Source organism: Hemiscyllium ocellatum, chromosome 11 (assembly GCF_020745735.1).
Source record: "Hemiscyllium ocellatum isolate sHemOce1 chromosome 11, sHemOce1.pat.X.cur, whole genome shotgun sequence".
In the NCBI taxonomy this organism is placed as follows: domain Eukaryota; kingdom Metazoa; phylum Chordata; class Chondrichthyes; order Orectolobiformes; family Hemiscylliidae; genus Hemiscyllium; species Hemiscyllium ocellatum.
Genome location: NC_083411.1, coordinates 36,866,049 through 36,888,828, shown reverse-complemented (window position 1 = coordinate 36,888,828; position 22,780 = coordinate 36,866,049).

Here is a 22,780-nt window from a genome sequence, read left to right as displayed (position 1 = left end):
CCCAAAAAGAGAATTTCACCACAGCACTCAAACCCTCAACTTGCCAATATAATGACAACAGAACTGGAATTAATCAAAGAATCTTACAGTGCAGAAGAGGCCCTTTCGCCTATCAAGACTGCCCCGATCTGCATTAGTCACACTTTCCAGGAGAAATGTTATAGTATTCCAAGTGCTCATCCAAATACGTCTTAAATATTATGAGATTCTTTGCTTCAACTATCTTCCCAGGCAGTACATTCCAGATTCCCACCACCTTCTGGGTAAAAGAATGTTTTCTCAAATCCCATCTAAACCTCCTATCTTCACCTTAAGATTATACCCTCTTGTTCTTGACCAGTCAACTGATAGGAACAGTGCTTTCTGTCCACTTTGTCCATGCCCCTCATATTCTTATAAACTTCAACCAGGCCTCATCCCAGACTCTCTGCTCCACTGAGAACAACCTGAGCTTATACAGCCTCTCTTCATTGCTAAATCACTCCATCCCGGGCAACATCCTGATGCCTCTGTACCTCCACCATGTAATCACATCCTTCCTGTAGTTTGGTGAACAAAACTGAACACAGTTCTCTAGTTGTGGTCTAATCGGCTCCAACATAACTTCCCTGCTCTTATAATCTATGCCATGACTAATAAAGGCAAGTGTCACTTATGCCTTTTTAACTACCCTATTAACATGTCCTGCATCCTTCTGGAATCTGTGTATAAGCACCCCAAGATCCCTCTGTTCCTCTGAGCTTCCTAGTGTCCTGCCATTCATTGAGTATTCCATTGCCTTGTTACTTCGTTTTAATGTATAATGTGATATGTAAAGATTCTTGATCTCCATGTATTACTCTCCTCAATTATTTTTTTTGTCCTGTTTTCATTCCAGATGAAGGGCAATTAACATTCCCATAAGGAAAGAAATCAATTCCATGCTTCAATGTTTATTATTTGGTTGGTTTTGGTCATCGGAGACTTAACTCTGTACATTGGTTCCTCTCGTTAGTATTGCCAAAGTTGTCTGGCTCATTATGTCAGCTGATTTCTGGTTTCAGAATTTTGAAAGCCATGACTTCATTGCTGGGATACAGCAGTAGATTTTACAACATAAATACAGGAAGCCACAGTACAGATGTCACACTTCTATCACAAGAGCTGCAAAAACCTCAATTATAAAACATGCTTGGTTATAAAGCATTCTAAATGGAAACCTGATGACATAAGATGCAGGGCAAACCAGTCTCCAGACTATGGGTCACTTATTTGAAAATAGCATCAATGTTGCTCCATTCCCATTAATATAAATCATCCTATGAACAGAATGCCATATAAGCAGATAGAAAAAAACATTGACATGACCATACTTCAGCATTAACTCAACTAGACAGCTATTTTCATTGAATTTGGGGTGAATATTTAGATAGCAAAATTATAGTCAGAATTTAACCATTTTAAATCCAACAGCACATGGACTGCAACAATTCAATAAGGCAGCTCACTATTACCCTCTCAGCAGCAACTGGAAATAAGGCAATAAATGCTTGCCCTATTGGTGCCAACATTTCATGAGTGAATAGATAAAGATATAAGGGTGCAATAGTACATCAGAAAAGAGATGATGCTAATGGTAGGAAATGGCACATGACTTTTTTTTAATGTGGGGAAACTGGTGTGCTGTAGTTGCCACATGGTTCTGGCTGACCGGGAAACTGCCTGCCACTGGTGCTTCTGGAGTGTGTAAAAATTGATAATCGACCTGTTTGAACAAATTATTTCACAATGCTGTGGCTACAAAATCCTCAGTAGTGGCGGAGCTGGGGGTTTGATAGGGGCGGGGCTTGAAACTGGAGCTTCTGGCCCAGAGTTGGAGGCATTACCAGTGCACAAGACCTTTATTGCATAAGGAAGCCAAATTAAGTGAAATTCATCATTAAAAATAAATCAAATTGCACCATAAAATCAGTTCAGTTGTACAAGTTTAGTGTGTCTACAGCTGTGGACAGTATAAAATTGTAGAATAATAGAATTATCCAGCACAGAAGGAGTCCATTCAGCCCATTCAATCCACAATAGCTTTTTCAAAGGGCATACATAATGATCCCCCTCCCTCATTCTTCCTTCCAATTCTTGCTGTTGTTTCTCTTTGATGTATTTATCCAGTATCATTATGAAGCCTGTTGTTAAAGTTGTATGATAACAGCACATTAAAAACTTAACAACTGTTGGGATAGAAAATTTCTCTTTAACACATAACTAACCTGTCTGTCAAATCACTTTAACTCTGCCCCTTGCTTTTTCACCCTTCAACCAAAGTAAACAGATTCTTTTTATTTACTTCAAATAAATTCATCATGATTTTAAACACCTGTGTTAAATTTCTTGTCACTTTTCATTGTACTTTTCAGAAGGAGTTACTGACTAACCATAACATACTCGCATTTCACTTGGTACAGTGTGATTTCTTCTTCCAGTAGATGTGCTCATGTGTTTATTTGGCTGGAAAACACGTGTTTATTTGGCTGGGAAACACGTGTTTATTTGGTTGGGAAACACATTGGTTATTCTGTAAAATTTTTATATTTTGGAAAGGCAGCCAGATGGAACCATTAGACAATAAGAAACAGTAACAGGAGTTAGGCCATTTCACCTCTTGAACCTGCTCCAGCATTCAACAGGGTCATTGCTAGTCCCAACATTCCTCACATCCACTTTCCTGCCCTTTCCCCATAACACTTGAGTCCCTACTGATCAAGAATCTCAACATTAAATATAGATAAAGACTCTGTTCCTACAACTTACTGTGGCATGGAGTTTCAAAGATTCTTAAGCTTCTGAGAGAAGAAATTCCTCATCATCTCAGTTTTAAATTGGCACCCCTTTATTCTGAGACTATGGTCTCTGGTCCTAGACTCTCCCATGAGGGGAGACATCCTCTCAGCATTTACCCTGTGAAGCACCTTAAGAATCCTATATGAGATCACCTCTCATCTAAATTCCAGTGAGTAGAGTCCCAACCTATTTAAGCTTTACTCATAAAACAATCACTTCATACCAGGGATCCTCCCAGTGCACCTTCTCTGAATTGCCTCCAATGAAATCATATCTTTCCTTAAACAAAGAATCAAAACTGTTCACAGTACTCCGTATGTTGTCTCACCAGCAACTTGTACAATTGCAATAAGACTTACCTACTCTTATACTCAATCTCCTTTCCTCATCTCAAATTAACTGCCAACATTCCATTAGCCATCTTGAATACCTGCTGTACCTGTGTTCTAGCTTTGTGTTTCATGCATAAGTACCCCAAGGCTTTGTGTTGCAGCTTTCTGCAGCTTTTCTCTATTTAAATAGTACCGTTCTTTTCATTTCCCTTCCAAAATGACCAATTTCACATATTCCCACATTATATTCCATTTGTCAATATTTTGCCCACTTAACCAATCAATATGTCTCTGTAGCCCTCTCACAACTGTTGTTCTCACATATTTTTGTTGTCTGCAAATTTGATGCCACTTCCTTCTTCTGAGGGACGGGATTCATTTGCATGTGGAAAGGCAAGGTCTGATTAGGGATAGTCAACTTGTCTTTGTGTGTAGGAAATTATGTCTCACTAACCTGATTGAATTTTTTGAAGAAGTGCCAAAGAAGATTGATGAAGGCAGAGTGGTAGACATTGTCTATATGGACTTCAGCAAAGTGTTTGACAAGGTTCCACATTGTAGACCGGATAGGTAATACTAAATTACTTGAAGGTAGGAGATAGTGGGTGATGGTTGAGGGTTTCTTTTTGAACTGGAGGTCTGTGACCAGTGGTGTACCACAAAGATTGATACTAGGTCCATTGGTTTTAATTATTGATATAAATGATTTCAATTTGAATATAGGCGGTATGGTTAGTAGGTTTACAGATAACACCAAAATTAGTGGTGTAGTGAAGATTGAAGAAGGTTATCTCAGAATACAATGGGACCTTGACCAGATGGGCCAATGGGCTGAGGAATGGTAGATGGAGTTAAATGTGAGGCTTTGCATTTGGTAAGGCAAATCAAGGCTTATAGAATTAGTGGTAGGGCCTGGGGAGTATTGCTGAACAAATAGACCTAGAGGTGCAAGTGCATAGTTCCTTGAAATTGTAGTCGCAGGTAGACAGGGTGTGAAGAAGGTGTTGGGCATGCTTGCCTTCTTTGGTTTGTGTATTGAGTGTAGAAGTTGGGATGTCATGTTATGGCTGTGCAGAACATTGGTTAGGCCCCTTTTAGAATACTGCATTCAGTTTTGGTTTCCCTGAGATAGGAAAGATGTTGTGAAACTTGACAGAGTTCAGAAAAAAATTACAAGGATTGGAGTGTTGAGCTATAGGGCAAGGTTGAATAGGTGGGGGCTTTTTTCCCTGGGGCGTTGGAGGCTGAGGGGTGACGTTATAGTGGTTTATAAGTTCATGATGGGCGTGGATAGGGTGAATAGCCAATGTCTTTTTTCCCACGGTAGGGGAGTCCAAAACTATAGGGCATAGGTTTAAGATGAGTAGGGAATGATTTACAGCGAGAGGCAACATTTTCACACTGGTGTATGTAAGGAATGAGCTGCCAGAGGAAGTGGTGTAATCTGGTACAATTACAACATTTATAAGGCATCTAAAAGGATATACGAATAGAAAAGATTTAAAGGGATATGCTTTACTAATTATTTTGTGAATCTATCGTATCACTTTCAAAAATGTATGCAAAATCACTCCAATGTCTCTCTGTCCATTTTTCCATCCATTTAAAATGGTATTGTTTTGTTTACCTTAGCTTATCTTTTCCACCGATATGTCATCTTGGATGCATAAGATCAACCAGAGACAGTATTGAGATAAGGATGAGGTTAAAAACAAGCTTTGGTCTTTAAGTTGGTTGTGTAGGGCATGAAAAAAATATTTTGTATGGTCACAGCAACTATGTTTGCATGCAGACTGTTATAGAGGACTGAGTGTTTGGCTCATATGTGCTGCTACGAAAAACATGCAGTTCAATGGTGAGGAGGCTGACTTTCAGAAGCTATGTCTGTGCCACAACAGAACAAACCAGGAGCTAACCCAGTAACAATAGTCTTGCAAAGAGACTATTGGGGGAATGGACAGTGTAAATAAACACAGGTGATTGACAGGAAACTGTTTCAATCAATAAAAGTGCCGGCAATCAAAATCAAGGTAATTGGCAAAGAACCAGTGGGGAGATGAATAAATTGTTTTTTGTAGTGTTTCATTATGACCTTGTATACACTGCCTAAAAAAGTGGTTAAAAACAATTTCTTTGGTTACATTCAAAGGCGGTACAGACAAACTCTTGAAAGGTCAACACTGTACTGCTGCACAAGAGCAGAGTGCAGTTCTAACTGGATAATTGTTTTTTGTCAGAAAAAGGAATATTCTAAGGTATTACATCTGTTTTTTGAATTGTATAACTACTTTAAAAAAGTTTGCTAAGCTTGATGGACCAAAGTATTCTAAATGTAATTATAACCAATTTGCAGCTTTTGAGATCATGGAGGTCCAACTGCAATTTCAGATCAGCAGGAAACCGCAATAAGTTTCACAGCAGACCAAACCAAAGAGAAACGCTGACTGAAAATTTACCGTGCAGTAGGTTTGTTGCCACCGACCTTTCTCGGGGCATGGATTTACAAAGCCCACTTGGTCTGTGGTGGTGGAAGAAAACCACACTTGCCAATTTAATGAGAAGAGAATCGTGTCTTAAACACGATGTAGTTTATCACATGTTAGCAATGTGTAGAAATAGACATTGTTACAGAGACTGGATGGTAATTCCATTCCTTTGAGTTCCTGAACAGTTCTCCTAGCAAGTCCGTATGACATCATCATTGTGCTGAGTGCTAAGACATTCCTCAGTATTAATGCTTTCAGACACTGACATCCTTATAAAACAATTCGGTCTCTCATATCTTTACCAACCTTTCTGTCATTTGCAGACCTTTAAACAGGGACCTGAAAAGGAAAGGTTTAGAGGGTTATGGGCCAAATGGGATTAGTTTTGTTTGGGAAACTTGGTCGGCATGGAGAAGTTGGACTGAAGGGTCTGCTTCCATGTTGTATGAATTTATAACATAATCTATAATAATTTCCTGTTAATATTTATTCACATCATTAATGCTACACATTTGCTATATAATTTACATTTATCATCATTCCTATCTCCTGCCAAATCTTTAATTTCACAAGTTCAGACAAATTAGTAGATTCACTATTCTTCTCAAACACACTCCCTTGTGCTAAAAATACTGCGGATTCTCGAAATCTGAAATAAAAACAAAGTGTTGCAGAAACCCAGAAAGGCGATTCAATCTATTCAGTCTATTCTCTTCTGACTGGAAGATAGATAGATATCTGGGTTGAAAATTGTTTACTTTGATTCTTTCTGCACTTTTGTGAGGCTTGAAAGCTTCATAGAATCTAAAGATTTTTAATCTTATGGATTTCCTTCACAGGGGATGACTCCCTTATCGAAACAGGCAATTTCCTTTGTACAGCAACCTGGATCACAGAATTCCTTATTTAGAGTGTACTAGATCTCTAAACATTGGTCATCGCTACTCGGTAGGTGCTCTATAAGATTTATGCTTTGCTTCATTAATCACTGTCAGCAGATTTGTATTCTGAAGTTGCCAATAAGTCTTGTTAAAGTGTGCAGACTTAGTAAATAAAACCAAAATACTTTGGATGATGGGGGTCTGATATAAAAACAAAACAGCTGGGCAAACTCAGTAGTTCTGCCAGCCAATGTTCCCTCTTAATTTTCTTTCCTGCTGGTGGACCTCCAAGATCCAAAGCAGAGCCATGCATCAGCACAGTGATTGTCATATGTGGATTTGGCCAGTAGCTGTGCTGCCACATGGTACCTTGAAGGGAATATTGTTGGCAGCATCTGTAGACAGAGTTACAGTTAACATTTTTAACTGTTCAAATAAATGATTACCACTTTTTACATGGCTTCACTGAATCACTCCCTTTAATAAATAATTCCCATTTTCTTAATACTATTTCTGAATTAAACCTGCTGCCTGCATCACTCATATCAACACCCACCTTAATCTGATATTTTTTCTGGCAGATGATTGCTTTCCATGGCTCTAATAATAATCATCCTTTCTCCCATGTTTGTTTTCTGAATGTATCCCACCGTCTGCAGTTCCAACAAGCACTTTACTGTGGCTTCACAAATAGATCTCCCAACTTTTTCTGTGGAATTGATGCAGTCTGTCAACATTCTTCTTTTGTTAGACCTTGTCTGCTTAGACTTTGAATCTGCCCCTTTATCACTATAATTCCCCACATCTGCATACATGAGTTAAATTCATTCTGTGGCCCTTAATTTCTCTTAGCGTGCCTCATGGTGATCAATAGTCAGTGTTAATGCTCAGCTATTCTAGCATTCCCCAACCTATCATTCTGCAACATTGTTTTTAATAGTTTCCCTTGCTCACCAAGGATTTTAACTTTACACATAGAGCCTCTGACATCCATTCTCTTTCCAACTGAACCCTGACTTGGAACGACTCCTACAGATTACTGATACCAAACTAATTTGTAAATACCTTGGAGTAATTAGTGCTCCAGCTCCATGGACGTCCTAACAGTTTCCTCTACCATGCATCACCTACAGGTTGAAAATGCTTTGACTGTAGATTCTACCTTGTTGATTCTCCCTGTTGCTGTCCCTCAGTAGAATTCTTAAAGCTGTGCTTAATGAAATCTTCAAACCTTCACCACTGCCAGCATGTGGGAGACAGCTAAATGGAGTCCTTGGATTCTGGAAGTGCCAAAGGATTGGAAAACTGCTAATGTGACACCCCTATTTAAAAAGGGAGGGAGGCAAAAATTGGATAACTTCAAGCTGATTAGTCTAACCTCTATTGGAGAAGTACTGGAATCAATTACTAAGGAAGTGATAGCAGGACATTTGGAAAATCATAATCTAATCAAGGAAGGTCAGCATGGTTTCATGAAAGGGAAATTGAGTCTGACTAATTTGTTAGACATTTCTGAGGATGTCTCCACCAGTGTAGTGTCAATGGTAGCCATAATGTGGAAGTGCTGGTGTCGGACTGAAGTGGACAGTCAGAGGTCACACAACACCAGGTTACACAAATTGGTTTATTTTGAGAAAACAGATTTTCAGAGTGCTGCTCCTTCATCAGCTGAAGTAGTGCTCTGAAAGCTTGTGATTTCAAATAAACCTTTTGGACTACAACCTGGTGTCATGTGACTTCTAACTTTGTTAACCAGTGTGGATAAAGGGAAATCATTGGATGTGTTTGGACTTCCAAAAGACATTCCCAAAGGATATTTCATCTCACGAAAGAGTCCCAAAATTAAGGGGCCCGCATTAAAGACTGAGATGAGAAGGTATTTCTGCTCTCAGAGAGTTGCGAGTCTTTGAAACCCCTTGCAATAGAGAGCTGTGGGTTCAAAATCGTTGTATATATTTAAGCTGAGATAAATTCTTGATCAGCTGGGGAATGAAGGTCAACGTGGAAAATGCAGGAAAGCAGTTTGCCAGAATAATAGATACAATAACTATTGCTGATTAACTGTTCCTATGTAAGCACATCCCATAAACACACCCCTTGGAAAAAGGAGAATTCAGACATAAATTCTCACATGCAGTTCTCCCATTCAGAGGAACAAACATCAAGAGAAAATTCAGACAGAGTAGTAGCCATTCTGAGATCCTAATGCTTCTGAGATCCTAATAACTTCTGCTTAAAGCTAAATGTAAAAATCCAGAATTCCTGTTCTGTGGGAGTTGGCCACACCCATTCAGGCTGTTAAAAACCTTCCCAAGCTGTTTACACTAGTACTTCTGGCAGACTGCTCAGTGACTCTGCCTTACAATCTCTCTTAAAAAAAAACAGGACAAAACTACTTTTTTAAAAATCACAGCATCATCAAAGGTAGAGCAGGCTCGAGGGGCTGAATGGCCTACTCCTCTTCCTATTTCTTAAGGTCTTCTGGTACCAATGAGATACCTTCCTTTAGTTCCCTTCCAATTCCTTCCAACATTTTGATGAAGAGACAATGCTGTGGACACACTGATTCTCAACTTCTATTTAGTGATTGAAGATTTGTTCCTTCACTGTCTCTATAGGTGGTTTTATCTTCATTCTTCTAAGAAGAGAATCTGCAGAAAGAGAGAGAAAGGAAAGCTAGCTGCTCAGAATGTTCTTTTAGTTCTCCACTCACAGATGAGAAACTAAGGGAGGTATACAAAGTCCAACAGGTTTATTTGGAAGCACTAGCTTTTGGAGCGCTGCTCCTTCATCAGGTGGTGAAGGAGCAGTGCCCCGAAAGCTAGTGCGTCCAAATAAACCTGTTGAACTATAACCTGGTATTGTGTGATTTTTAAATTTGTACACCCCAGTCCAACACCAGCATCTCCAAATCATGAGGGAGATATGTCCTTCTCATATTTCTGCTGTACTGTTTAAACATGAAACTAGCCACTAGCTTGTGAATTATTCAAGAAATTGTTATGATGTTGAATACTCTTGAATACATATAATTGCTCCAATTAAAAGTCTGTCACGGGACAAAACTGCCTTGAACACATACTGATGGAACCCAAGTCTCTAGCAGCCTTCTTCACTGCTTCCACATGTCAACATTGTAGATACAAAGCATAATAAGTTCTGGTAACTCAATGTCGAAGTAAAGTACTGCAGATGCTGGAATCAGTACTGAAAACAACAAACACTGGAGATCACAGCAGCTCAGACAGCATCCTTCGAGAGTGTGCAACCTAACATTGGAGATCACATCAGCTCAGACAGCATCCATCGAGAGTGAGCAAGCTAACATTGGAGATCACAGCAGCTCTGATAAAGAGTCAAATAGACTCGAAACATTACCTTGCTCTCTCTTGTTGTGATCTCCAGCATTTGTTGTTTTCGATTCTGGTAACTTTTTAAAACTGCAATGATTTTCTTACACTTTTTCCTTGGTTCAAAGCAATAACTTTGCCCACATTTTAGTCTACAGTCCAGAAAAATAAAAGTGGTCTTAACATTCTTGTTAAGTAAAAGTTATGCTAATGTGATGGCATTGTTACTGAGATGAAGAGGAAGACTGGATGGTAGGTCTTATTCCTTTGAGATCCTAATCTGTTTTTCACCTTGTCTGTATGACATCACCTTCATGGGTTCTGCACTCCTCTGTATTAACCCTTTCAGACCCTTGCATCTTAATACACCAGCAATCTTCTGTTTTTATGGAGTTAAACAAAGAAATCTTGCTGCAGACTTACCATCATCAGCCAATTGTAACATAGTCTGAGCAACATCATGCCTTGGTCAACAGCCTCAGGGGTAATGATTTTCTGCTGTCTCCTCAGCTTGAATGAGTAGGAAGTTGACTGTAGGATTTAAATAAGGCTTCAAATCCACTGGCAATTAAAATCTAGGTCACAGATAATGCAACTGAGATTCAACACAATCAAATCTCTTCCAGATGATCTGCCTGAAATATCCATATAATCCACAGATATGAAACAAACCTTCAAAGGCAATCCTTGTAACTCCAACTGATAGCCTTGAACATATATTCTGGCTGATGATGAGTAGCAACCCAATTCCCTTTGGGAGTAAATTGTCTGCTCTGTAATTGTGACTGCCAGAAGAATATGTTGAACTTTCAAAATTTCAGAGACGCCAGAATGTTCATTGTTATGAAGAAATCTTCCAGATAATTTCAACTACGTCCATCATCATCCTACTCAGGCATAGTTATATTGCCTAAGGGACTATTCCAGGCTTATTGTCAACACAGGTTACGTTATTTTTGACTGAGATAGTTGGCCTAATCAATTGAGATAAACCTTTTAGTAGCAGGGTATTTTTCACAGCAGTGCGTTTAATTGTAATGGTGGAGGACATTCAAGCTCAGACAATTTTTAAAGCTCTCCTGATTTTTGGAACTTTGTCCGGAATGATTCTGGAGCAGATTTCAAGGCCTGAACTTTCAATCTTGTGTCAGGTGTGTAGAGTCAGGAGAATTCCTGGCTCCATGCAACCGACTTTCATAAAAATGCTGCAAAATTTCTGATCTCCACACCGGGAAGGCAGAATATAATGGGAGCAGTGTTGTACAACTGAAAGCAATGTGGATTTGGAGGTGGTCTAGCATAGGTGACTCAATCAAGAACAAAAAGCAGGCTCTTATATAAGGAAGGCAGTCAACATCCCTATGTCTGCACAGTTGATTGTCCCTGGAACAGATGGCCAATTTGGGATAATGAAAAAAAAGCTTCCTATTCACAGTGCAGTATACTAGAGCATTTAAAGCATGGAGTGGCTTCACAAGACATGGACAGTTCCACGGTCCTTAGGAGAAAGTGTCGACTGCAGATGCTAGAGATCAGAGTGGAAAAATGTGGTGCTGAAGAGGTACAGCAGATCAGGCAGCATCCAAGGAGCAGGAGAATCGTCATTTTGGACATAAACTTTTCATCAGGAATGTGGGGTGGGGGGGAGGGGCCTGAGAGATAAATAGAAGGGTGGAGTTGGGGAGTGAGGTAGCTTGGAAGGCGATAGTTAGATGCAGATGGGCGGTGATGGTGATAGGTCAGAGGGGAGGGTGGAGCGGATAGATGAGAAGGAAGAGTTCCTTAGCTCAAAAGCCTACTTACTTAGTCCATCTAACAGGGTGCATTCATAGAGCTGACCCTTGACCAGGCCCCTCAAAGTGTGATGGAATAACAATGTGACTAAGAGGGTGTAAATCAAAAGGGCAGTTAGTGGTCATGAACTGAGCATGCCAACTGGGGCTGAAAGGTCTAACAATCATGGCACCGTGCATTCACACAGAGCCATTTCTTCTCCCACACCTCAATGGTACTCACTGATGATATGGTTAAAGTGCTAGTGCACATAAGCTTACATATATAATTGAGAACAAGGTGCATGACTCTCTTATGATACTATGTTTTACACTTGTATTGCTAGAATGTCATACAGAAGTGAAACCAGTGAAAGAGTAGTTATGCCAAAAGTTCAATAACCAAACATTTAGATTTTAGTGAAAGAAATACAGAAGAGAAAATGAACTCCCAACCTCACTGGGAGGAGCAATCCTCCAGCCACAAAGATGATAACATGGATGGAAATAACTCCTGCAGTAGGTCTAGTGGGAGAAAATCGAAGATTCTGAAGTCTATGCTGGAAAACACTGCAAGTCCTGTTGCATTCAGCAAACTGAGTAACTTGGTATATCCACACAGCAATTTGAGGGGTCACTTGCAAACTGAAGCCAAGGTGTGAGACCATTCACAACAAGTTTGGTTCAATTCCATTAAGCTGTAACAGGTGACCACATTCAGTGAAGATGCTACCACCATTAGTCATTAAAGGTGGACTCAAGCAACATCTCCACAATAATCAGCACAGCCACACGTGTGGTGCAACTTCTGAGTCACGGCCTCAGAAAGATAATAGCAAAAAGTGGGGAATCAGAATTAGCTTCCATCCCTTGTTATGATCCTTCATGTGAACCTGGTACAGATCAACTTTTAGAAAGAGATGAATTCCATAGGGACCAACAGAAATTACATTTTAAGACAGTTAAGATAACAGCAAGCTAAAATCAATGTAGATCAAGCATTACTTAAAAGAAAATGCCAAAGTAAAGAACACATACTTTCACATTAATAACAATAAAAACAGAAAGTGATAAAGAAACTCAGCATGTCTGGCAGCACTCATGGAGAGACAAACAGTTAACTTTTCGAATCCAGTGTGAACTCCTCTTTGGTTTTCCATCAGTGAAGATGTCTGCAAAGTGTGAAAGGTTTTCAAGGCAATTTAAACAAATTTAATGAGTCAGCAAATACATGGCAGATTCAGTAAGTGTGAAGTTAATACACTTTGATAGGACATTTAAATGATGATAGATTGGGAAAGATTGATGAAAAATAAGTCTTCGGTGCCCTTGTATAGCAGTCTCTGAAAGGAAGCATGCAGTTGCAGCAAGCAGTTAGGAAAACAAATGGTATGTTGGTTTTCATTTGAGTATCATAGTGCGGATGTTTTAATACAGATGTGCAGGGTCTTAGTGTGCAGTTTTGGTGTCCTTACCTAGGGGTATATGTGCCATAGAGGGAATGCAGTGAAAATTTACCAGATTGTTCCTTAGGATAGCAAGATTGGCATATAAGGAGACTTGTTCTTTATTCATCAGAGTTTAGAGGAATGAGAGGGGATCTTACTGAAACATTTAAATTCAGCCACGTCTGGACAAATTAGATGTGGAGATAATGTTTCCGCTGCTGCAGAGCTCAGGATCCAGATGAGGCCATTTAGGATTGAAATGAGGAGACATTTCTTCACTCAGGGAATATTAATCATATGGAGTCTCTACCATATAAGGCACTAGAGTCAAATCATTGAATATATCTAAGAAAAAAATCGATTGCTAGTTAAGTAAAAGGAGACATATTAAAATATATCTTTCTTATAAGTCTGCTGTTGGTAGCAACCTCTACATTAAACCGAATATTTATTATTATCATCGGATGTGAGCATATTTGGAGGATATTTGAATACACAATGCAAAGATGTGCAGGTTAGGTAAATTGGCCATGCTAAATTTCCCATTGTGTTCAGGGATGTGTAGGAAAGGTGCATTAGTCAAGGGTAAATGTGGTGTAATAGTTTAGTGGAACGGGTTTGGATGGGTTATTCTTTAGAGGGTCAGTGTGGACTAGTTGGGCCGAAGGGCCTGTTTCCACACTATAGGGATTCTATGATTCTATGATTCCATGAATCATTGGAAACCAGCTCTTGGCAATGCACAAACTCATCCATTCTATGTAGATATTCTGAAGAATGGTCACTGGTTCCAAAATGTAACCCTACTTTCTCTCTCTCCACAAATGCTGCCAGACCTGCTGGGTTTTCCCATGCTGATTTCCAAACTCCATAGTTGTTTGGGTTTTTTCAATCCGTACAGTGCTTCTCTCAAAAGGCAGCGTGTGTGGGGGGGGGGAAGGAGGCGCTTACAGAGTTTAGAAAAACAAAGCAGAAACTTCTGTTTTCTGCAGTGATCTGGATTTTTGAAAGAAAATTCAGCAATATTAATTTAAGATGGAGAAAAGGAGGAATTCCTTCCTTTAGCAGGTCATGTTGGAACTCTGGACTCCAGAGAACTGTGAAGACTGATTGTCAATTAATATATTCAAGGCTAAGACAAGCAGATTCTTGGTGTACAAGGGACAGACCCGGGATGAAGAAAGTGGAGTTGAGACCAAGATTAGACCATCATTTTATTAAAGGAGGAAAGGCTTATGGTCCACTCATGCTATTTCATAAGCTGATAAGACGACAAGACCATGAGATATAAGGGTAGAATTAGGCCATTTGACCCATCAAATCTGCTCCATCTTTTGATTATGGCTGTTATGTTTCTCAGCCGCGTTCTTTTGCCTGTCAAGTGTGATCCCCTTATAAATCAAGAACCTGTTTCAATTCCTGTCCTACATAATCAGAGACTTTAAAGGGGGTTAGGATTGTAATCCTCATCACTTTCATGTTGTTAATTTGCCTGAGCAAAATAAAAATCACAAGTCATGTGAAAGACTGGAAGGAATCTTCCCAGCCTTTGAATGACATCAGCATTGGCATTTCAACGGTAAAAAAATATAGTGAGATCAGTAGAAATTAGATTCTTGATGTGAAGCAAAAAATGTCTAACAACATTCTGAATGGTGAGATGAGAATCTCACTAATAATCAGTGAGAGGCCTACTTACAAGAATTTACATGTGTTAGACAGCAATTATTACCCATTCTTGCCTCATTACATGCAGTTTCCTATTTCTCTGCAGTGAAGAAAAGCTGGACAATGACAGTTCTCAACAAGAAAGTCAGAGTGGGACTTGACCCCTCCAGCTCACCATTTGCTCCTCTAGGCCTCCATATTAGATAGCATGATTTGGAGATGCCGGTGTTGAACTGGGGTGTACAAAGTTAAAAATCACACAACACCAGGTTATAGTCCAACAGGTTTAATTGGAAGCACACTAGCTTTCGGAGCGACGCTCCTTCATCACCTGATGAAGGAGCGACGCTCCAAAAGCTAGTGTGCTTCCAATTAAACCTGTTGGACTATAACCTGGTGTTGTGTGATTTTTAACTTTATATTAGATAGCAGTAGCTAACATCTTTGCAGGTAGCACACTTCGCAGGTAGTGACTGCCCAGTTCACCAGCTCTCCCACCCACCCTTTAACGCGTTCAAGGAGGTAGCTATTGTATACATACCAATACCCTTGCACACTCATGGCCCCAAATTACTAACTTATTAGCAGTGTGGTTCTGCACTTCAATGCTGCACTTTCATTGTAACACTGCTACCAAGACACTTTGCAAGCAGGGACAGGCATCCATGTCATGGACCAGACCAGGCTGCAGCTCAGGGCTCGTTGTTTGCTCTCTGAGTATTCACTCACTTTGCATCTACTCAAATGCTCACGGCTCTCTGACTTGCCTTGACTTGTTGTGCATTGCTGCCTCAGCCAGACCTTAAACTTTCACAGTACTTCAGACAATTTGCTTTTTATTGCATGCACAAAGCCGGGCAGCTTATCATGTTTGTCACCAGTGATCAGTGAAGAGGATAGACACGTTGTTGTATGGCAACATACTACATTACTCTCACAGCTACATGTATGTAGTAAACACACTAGATGCGCTTCAAAAATCAAATGACTCTGTTTCAAAGTCTAAAGGGAGTAATTATACAGTCATAGAGCCATAGAAGTGTATAGCACTGAAACAGACCCTTCAGTACAACTCACCCATGAAGACCAGATTTCGTAGATTAATCTTGTCCCATTTGCCATCATTGTCCCACACCCCTCTAAACCCTTCTTATTTATTTAAATGTTGTAATTGTACCAGCCTCTACCAGTTCCTTTGGCAGCTCATTCCATACACCACGACCCTATGTGTGAAGAAGTTGCCTCTTAGGTCCCTTTTAAATTATTCCCCTCTCACCCTAAACCTGTGGCCTCTAGTTTTAGACTCCCCCACCCCAGGGAAAATACGTTGTCTATGCCCTTCATGACTTTATAAAGCTCGTAGATGTCTCTCCACAGCCTCCAATGTTCCAGGGAAAATAATCCAGCCCATTCAACATCTCACTATAGCTAAAACCCTCCAACCTGGGCAACATCCTTGTAAATATTTTCTGAACCCTTTCAAGTTTCACAACATCCTTCCCATAGCAAGGAGGCCAGAATTGCACACAGTATTCCAAAAGTGGTTTAACCAATCTCCTGTACAGCCACGATATGACCTACCAACTCCAATACTCAATGCACTGACCAACAAAGGCAAGCATGAGTCAAAAGTTATCGTGCTAAAAAAGTACAGCCAGTTAGACAGCATCCGAGGAGCAGGACAGTCAACATTTCGAGCAAAAGCTTTTCATCAGGAATGTTACAGGATGCCCAAGGAGGCTGAAAGATAAGGAGGGGGGTGGGGCTGGGGGTAAGTTAGCTGGGATTGTGAAAGGTAGATGCAAGTGTGTGGTGAGGATGATAGGTCGGAACAGAGGATGGAGCAAATAGATGGGAAGGAAGATGGACAGTGTAGGACAGTTGAAGAGGGCGGTGCCAGGTTGGCAAGTTTGATCTGGGATAAGGTGGGGAAGGGGTGATGAGGAAATTGGTGAAATTAACATTGAACCGATGTGTTTGGAAGTTCCCAAGGTGGAAGAGGAGACTTTTTTCCTCCTGGCATTGGGTGGCTAGATTCCAGCAGTGGAGGAGGCCCAGAACTTGCATGTCCTTGGTGGAGTTGGAGGCTAAATTGAAGTTTGGGCCACAGGATGGTGGGGTTGGTTGGTGCATGTGTCCCAGAGATGTTCTCTGAAATGTTCCGCAAGTTGGCATCCTGTTTCCACAATTTGGAGGAGACCACATCGAGAGCAACAGACACAGTAAATGATGTATGTGGAGATGCAGGTAAATCTCTGACGAATGTGGAAGGATCCTTTGGGGCCTTGGATGGACGTGAGAGATGAGGTGTGGACGCAGGTTTTACATCTCTTGCGGTGGCAAGGGAAGATACTGGGAGTGGAGGGTTAGTAATGGGTGGCGTGGACTTAAGAAGGGAATCATAGAGGAATGGTCTCTGTGGAATGTAGATAGGATTTGGGATGGAAATATATCTCTGGTAGTGGGGTCTGTTTGAAGATGGTGGAAATGGCGGAGGATGATATGTGGTTAGGTCCTCTTTACTGGGTCTCCTAATCACGTTAGTGACACATGATTTCCCAAACACAAAGCCATGTTGACTATCTCTAATCAGGCCATATCTTTCCAAATATATATAAATCCTGTCCTTCAGGATTTCCTCTAGTACCTTGCTCATAACTGATGTGAGGCTCACCGGTTTATAGTTCCCTGGCTTTTCCTCACCACCTTTCTTCATGTGGCACCACATTTGCTAACCTCCAGTTTTCTGGCACCTCACCTGTGACTATCAATGATACAAATACCTCCACAAGGGGCCCAACAATCACTTCCCTAGAGTGAAGAGACTACACGTGATCAGGCCCTGAGGATTTATCCACTTTATGCATTTTAAGATGCCCAGCACCTCCTCCTCTGTAATGTGGACATTTTTCAAGCTATCGCTATTTATTTCGCCCGTTCTCTATCTTCCACATCCTTCTTCACAGTAAACACTGATGCAAAATACTCATTTAGTATCTCTCCCATCTCCTGCAGCTTCACACATAGGCAGCCTTGCTAATCTTTCAGGGGTCCTATTCTTTCCCTAGCTACCCTTTGTCCTTAATGTATTTATAAATGGACAAGGGAGACAGCTTTCAGTCAGGAGATTCCAGCACAATAAAACAAGGGCAATCTTGGATATCAGTTCACGGTTTCGAAAGGTCAGTTAGCCACTTGGGATGGTCAGTGTCAGAGGTCCATATTTTTACAGTCCAGGGATTGGGCCAACTTCAGCATTGTATATTCAGTGCAACCAGCTCCTGGAGTTGCAATTAGTCAATGAGGAGCTGCACACAGATCAGTCAGGTGTCTGTTCAGTCATCAGTCAGGGCTGTCTATCCATGTTAGCTAGGGAGCTGGGTGATGGTTTGTCTTGGGGGTCTGTTCACTGAAAATCAAAGGAAGTTAAGAGCCATAGCTGTGGTAATGGGAACTCCATTGTCAGGATTGAAGGCATCATTTTGAGATGCAGAGGGGATAACAATTATGAAGCGGTAAACACAACATATAAGGTAGGGAGACAATGGAGCTTGCCCTGTCTCTTTGTGAGGAAAAGGGCACCTGAAGTGACATCAATAAGTAAAGGGGTCCATATTTCTCATGCTCCTATTCTGAGGACTTTGGGGTACATAGTTTCAGTGAAGATGGCCACCCTTAGGAGTGATGGGTGTGTAGTGAGTGATGGGGCCTACTTTGCGAAAGACTTATTTTCACTGTCATCCGTGGACATCCGTTGTGCATAGTAGCAACGGCTTGTGAAAGTCATGCTGCACATATCAGTTTTCATTTGCTGCCCCATTTGTCTCTTAGCTATGCATCTGGATTCTCAATATGTTTTATCCCAATTGGATCCTGACGAATGCAAATTCTCATTTTGTATCAACTTGACTTATTAGTAGAATTAGTTTCTGAGTCAGACCAAAAGAGTGTTCTTCCGTAAGTATGTTGTAATTCTGATTAGATAATAGACCCAAGATCTAACCCATTGTTCAGGTAGTTAATAAAGATCACATAGCACATTACCTGGTCAAAGTTACTCCAACAACTAATGATTATTTATTACTACTTGTGGAATCTTGCTGTGTGCAAAATGACTGTGCTGCTTTCCTGAACAATAATCACTGCTCTTCAATTGCAACTCATTGTACATGAAACGTTTTTAAACACTTCTTATACGAGTAAATAATTTTTTTGTCATCTCTTCTCATTTGATCAGGACAATATGTTTCATCTTTGTGAAGAATCAATTAATTCTTCTTATTTAATGTGACAAATGTTGAAAATGTTGCAGTCATGAGAAAAGATTCCACCCACAACCGATTTACAAATAATTGCAACCTTGTGAAATATGCATTTTTATATGATTTTTCCTTTGACTACCTCTTATTTATATTTTAATTGGCATCTGGAAGATATGAAATGAGTGTGGAATAACTGAATTCTTAAGGTGATTGCAATGAAAAGATAATTGTTTACCAGCAAGCTAAGTTAGACAATTTTCAGTGATTTTATGTTAATTTTATTTGTGTCTTTATTTTTTGCTTTGTTTCGATGTTGTTAGGCTGAATATTAAATTTGGAAATCAACTGGACAAAGGCTAAGGTTGGTGAATTTTAACTCCTCGACCTTCATGAAGTGTCTCCAGCCATGTTGTTGCTGAATACAGGCAGGAAGTGTACATTTGTCTCAGAGTTTATGTGAAGTAGAGCATTAAGACATATGCTTGTGATATTATCATTATATCACAGAGTGTGACCTCATAATATACAGGTCTTGAATTCCATCTTAACATTGATGAAAACATGCTATTATTTGCAACTCAAAAGCTTAGAAGTGCCTGTGTCTATAACTTATGACTATACCAGGGGATGTAATAAAGGTCCATTTCAGTACTTTGTTAGCCACAGCTAGTTCTTATGTTATGTGAGTTAACCTAGCCTCATCAGGTACAAATACCCTGCGAAAACAAGGGCCACAACATGGTGGCAGAGCAGAAATTATCAACTAGACAATAGGTGAGAGCTCAGCGTTGTGCAGCAGGAAATAGCTACTGAGAACTGGAGGAACCATCTCTTTGGTGATGTGTGAGAAGAGATATCAAGAAGTCTCATGGCCAAGAAGGAGCCTGGAAAAGAGAAAGTGCATTCCAGCTCCTCTTGGTGTCATAAAGAAATCGAAGAAAAATTGAAATAATTTAGCTCTTTGGGCCTTGTCTGGCCCTTCTTCCTCTTCATGCAAGATTGATCTGTTGGTAAAGGTGCATTTGCTTCTTCGCTGTTTCAGATAGAAGGCAGGTGACAACAGTGATAATTTTAAAAAGTCCAAAATTAATGGTTGCATAGGACACTATATTTGGCCAGGCCTTGTGTGCCCTGGAAGCTTCATAGATTATGAAATGAACATTTAATTTGATCTAAATTTGTATCAAGCTTGTTTGTTCTAAAGTATTTAATTTGTACTTGAAAATGCTGTGTTAATTCGCTAGACTTTGCTTAAAGTGTTTCTGCATCCTCTTAGGGAAGAGCAATCAATTTGATGACCTGTCCATGCAAAGCCGACAGCGGGTGTAGAGGCTACAGTTACAGTACTCTGGTTCTGCAACACGACTGAGACAGTGAAGAGGGGAAGCTCTAGCAGATAGATTAAGAGGAGGTCAAAAAATCTGCCTCTGAGCCCCCAGCCAGGTTCTGTTCTCCAAGGAAGGTATTGTTTCACCAGGATGGAAATGCCTAAGGGATCCTCAGAAAAGAGTGAATCAGAAAAGAAAATGGGTCGTAGAACTGCCGTACATGTGGAGCATGTTCCCTTGAACCTACTAGGAAGAGGGTGATGACTCACGACAGAACATAAATTTCTTCCTCAGTTAATGGTAAGGGGAATTAAGGCAATGGATATTCTGAATATTTAATTTCAAAAGGGGGAGATATCCCTTTATTTTTCTAATTAAGGATGCAAACTATTAAATTTATTGAAAGACACTGGAATAAGTCAGTCGCTGATGCCAACTGTTAATACAATTTGGCTTCCAGGGGTTTTAATGAAGGAGAAAATATTAATCCGAGAATATCTACAGTTGGAAGTAGGCTTTTAGGCCAATAAGTCCACACTGACTATCTGAAGAATGTCCCACCCAGATCCATTCCCCTACCCCAGTCCTCTACATTTTCTCTGACAAATGCACCTAGCCTACACACCTCTGAACACTATGGGGAATTTAGCATGACTAATTCACCTCACCTGCACATTGTTGGGTTGTGGGAGGAAACTGATGCACTCGGAGGAAACCCACACAGACACGGGGAGAATGTGCAAACTCCACACACACAGTTGCCTGATGCTGGAATCAAATCTGGATCCCTGACACTGTGAGGCAGTAGTGCTATACATAGAGAAACTGTGATGCCCATAAGACAGCATGGAGGCTACAAATTTATTCCATTATATAGAGCTGGATTAAAGACAAACTTGGTAAATGGAGTGTTGCATTTGGAGTAGGAAATAAATCCCTCTAGAAGGAAAATGTTTTATCACAGCAAACAATTTAGCTGGTTAAAATAAGTGGCCTCACCAATAGTGATAGAACAGCAAGAGGTAAAAGAAATTGAAATGCTACAGCAGGAACATCCTGGATTGTTTCCTAACTGTATTATGATTACATCTCAAATCCATAGATTTAGCCAGGAATGCGAAGAGTCACAAAAAAAGGGAATTGACTTGGAAATTTGGTCATTTGACACTTGTTGAAAACATAAATAAATGAAGGAAAAGAGAATGAGGCTGACAATGTTAATCCATTTTCTTTAATAGGAATGGAACAAACATGTGCTGAATTGAAAGAGTCATACTACACAGCCTATTTAAAAATTGAAAGAGAACTAACACCTAAATGTTTAAAAGATAAAGTGCTGATGAGGAATGGAATCCACCACAAATACAAGGCAATGAGAAATAGGCAACAAACACAGAGAAGATTGGAGAATCTCAGCAGGTCAGGTCTGACAGTCTGGCATGACTCTTCTTTCGAGCTGTCAGACCTGCTGAGTATCTCCAGCAATCTCTATGTTTGTTTCAAGTTTTCACCCTATATAGTCTTTTTCTCTTATTATAATGAGGAGTAGGCAGTAGTCCAGCCAGTGACAGTTCAATTTGAATCTTGTAACTAAGTCTTATGAGTGGCTGACAAACTTCCAAGTTAGCTTATTAGGAAATCATAAGCTAAAATGTTAGAAAACTTTAATTGGTTAGGATTATTTAAAGATGTCAGGTATTAGAGAAGTTCAAATCCTCAGTTAAATCTGTGCTTTAATTCTGATCCTAGGTATTGAAGAACCATTTAGTAGAGTCATAATAGATTTTGTAAGACCCTTACTTAACACCAGAATGGGAATCAGTATTGGTTCACAATTATGTATGTGTCAACAAGACTTCCTGAGACAATGCCTCGGGGATAAATGTGACAAAAATGGTAATGTACAGGTTAGTCCAATTTTTATGAGATGTGGCTTATCCAAAGACATACAACAAAATCAAGAATCAGATTTTACAATACAAATAAACAAAGAAATAATGAACAGTTTAAGACTGAAACAAATTATATCTTCAACTTATCATTCAACATTTCAAGAAATATTGAAAAGATGACATCAAACTTTAAAAATCATGATCAGATATTTTTCTTAGGAATATCTTATTTATTGGTATAAAGGAATTCCTTTGTTACAGTCTGTCATTAGGGCTGTCCCGAGTTGGCCGGGAGGATTCATTCCTTTTGAACTATAATCAGACATCCGGTGAGCAGACCACTTAAGTTGATTAAAAAAATTTATAAACCAAATTTCAGAGATTACTCTTTCAACTTTTTTTGCGAAAAACTAACCAAACCTTGTGAGTTGAAACGGGCACAACAAATAATGAAAACTAGAGCAGAAGAAAAGGCCAAACCTCACAATTTTGTTTCTGCACACAAAGTATTATTACTTATCTCTGGGGAACCATCAAAAACGAG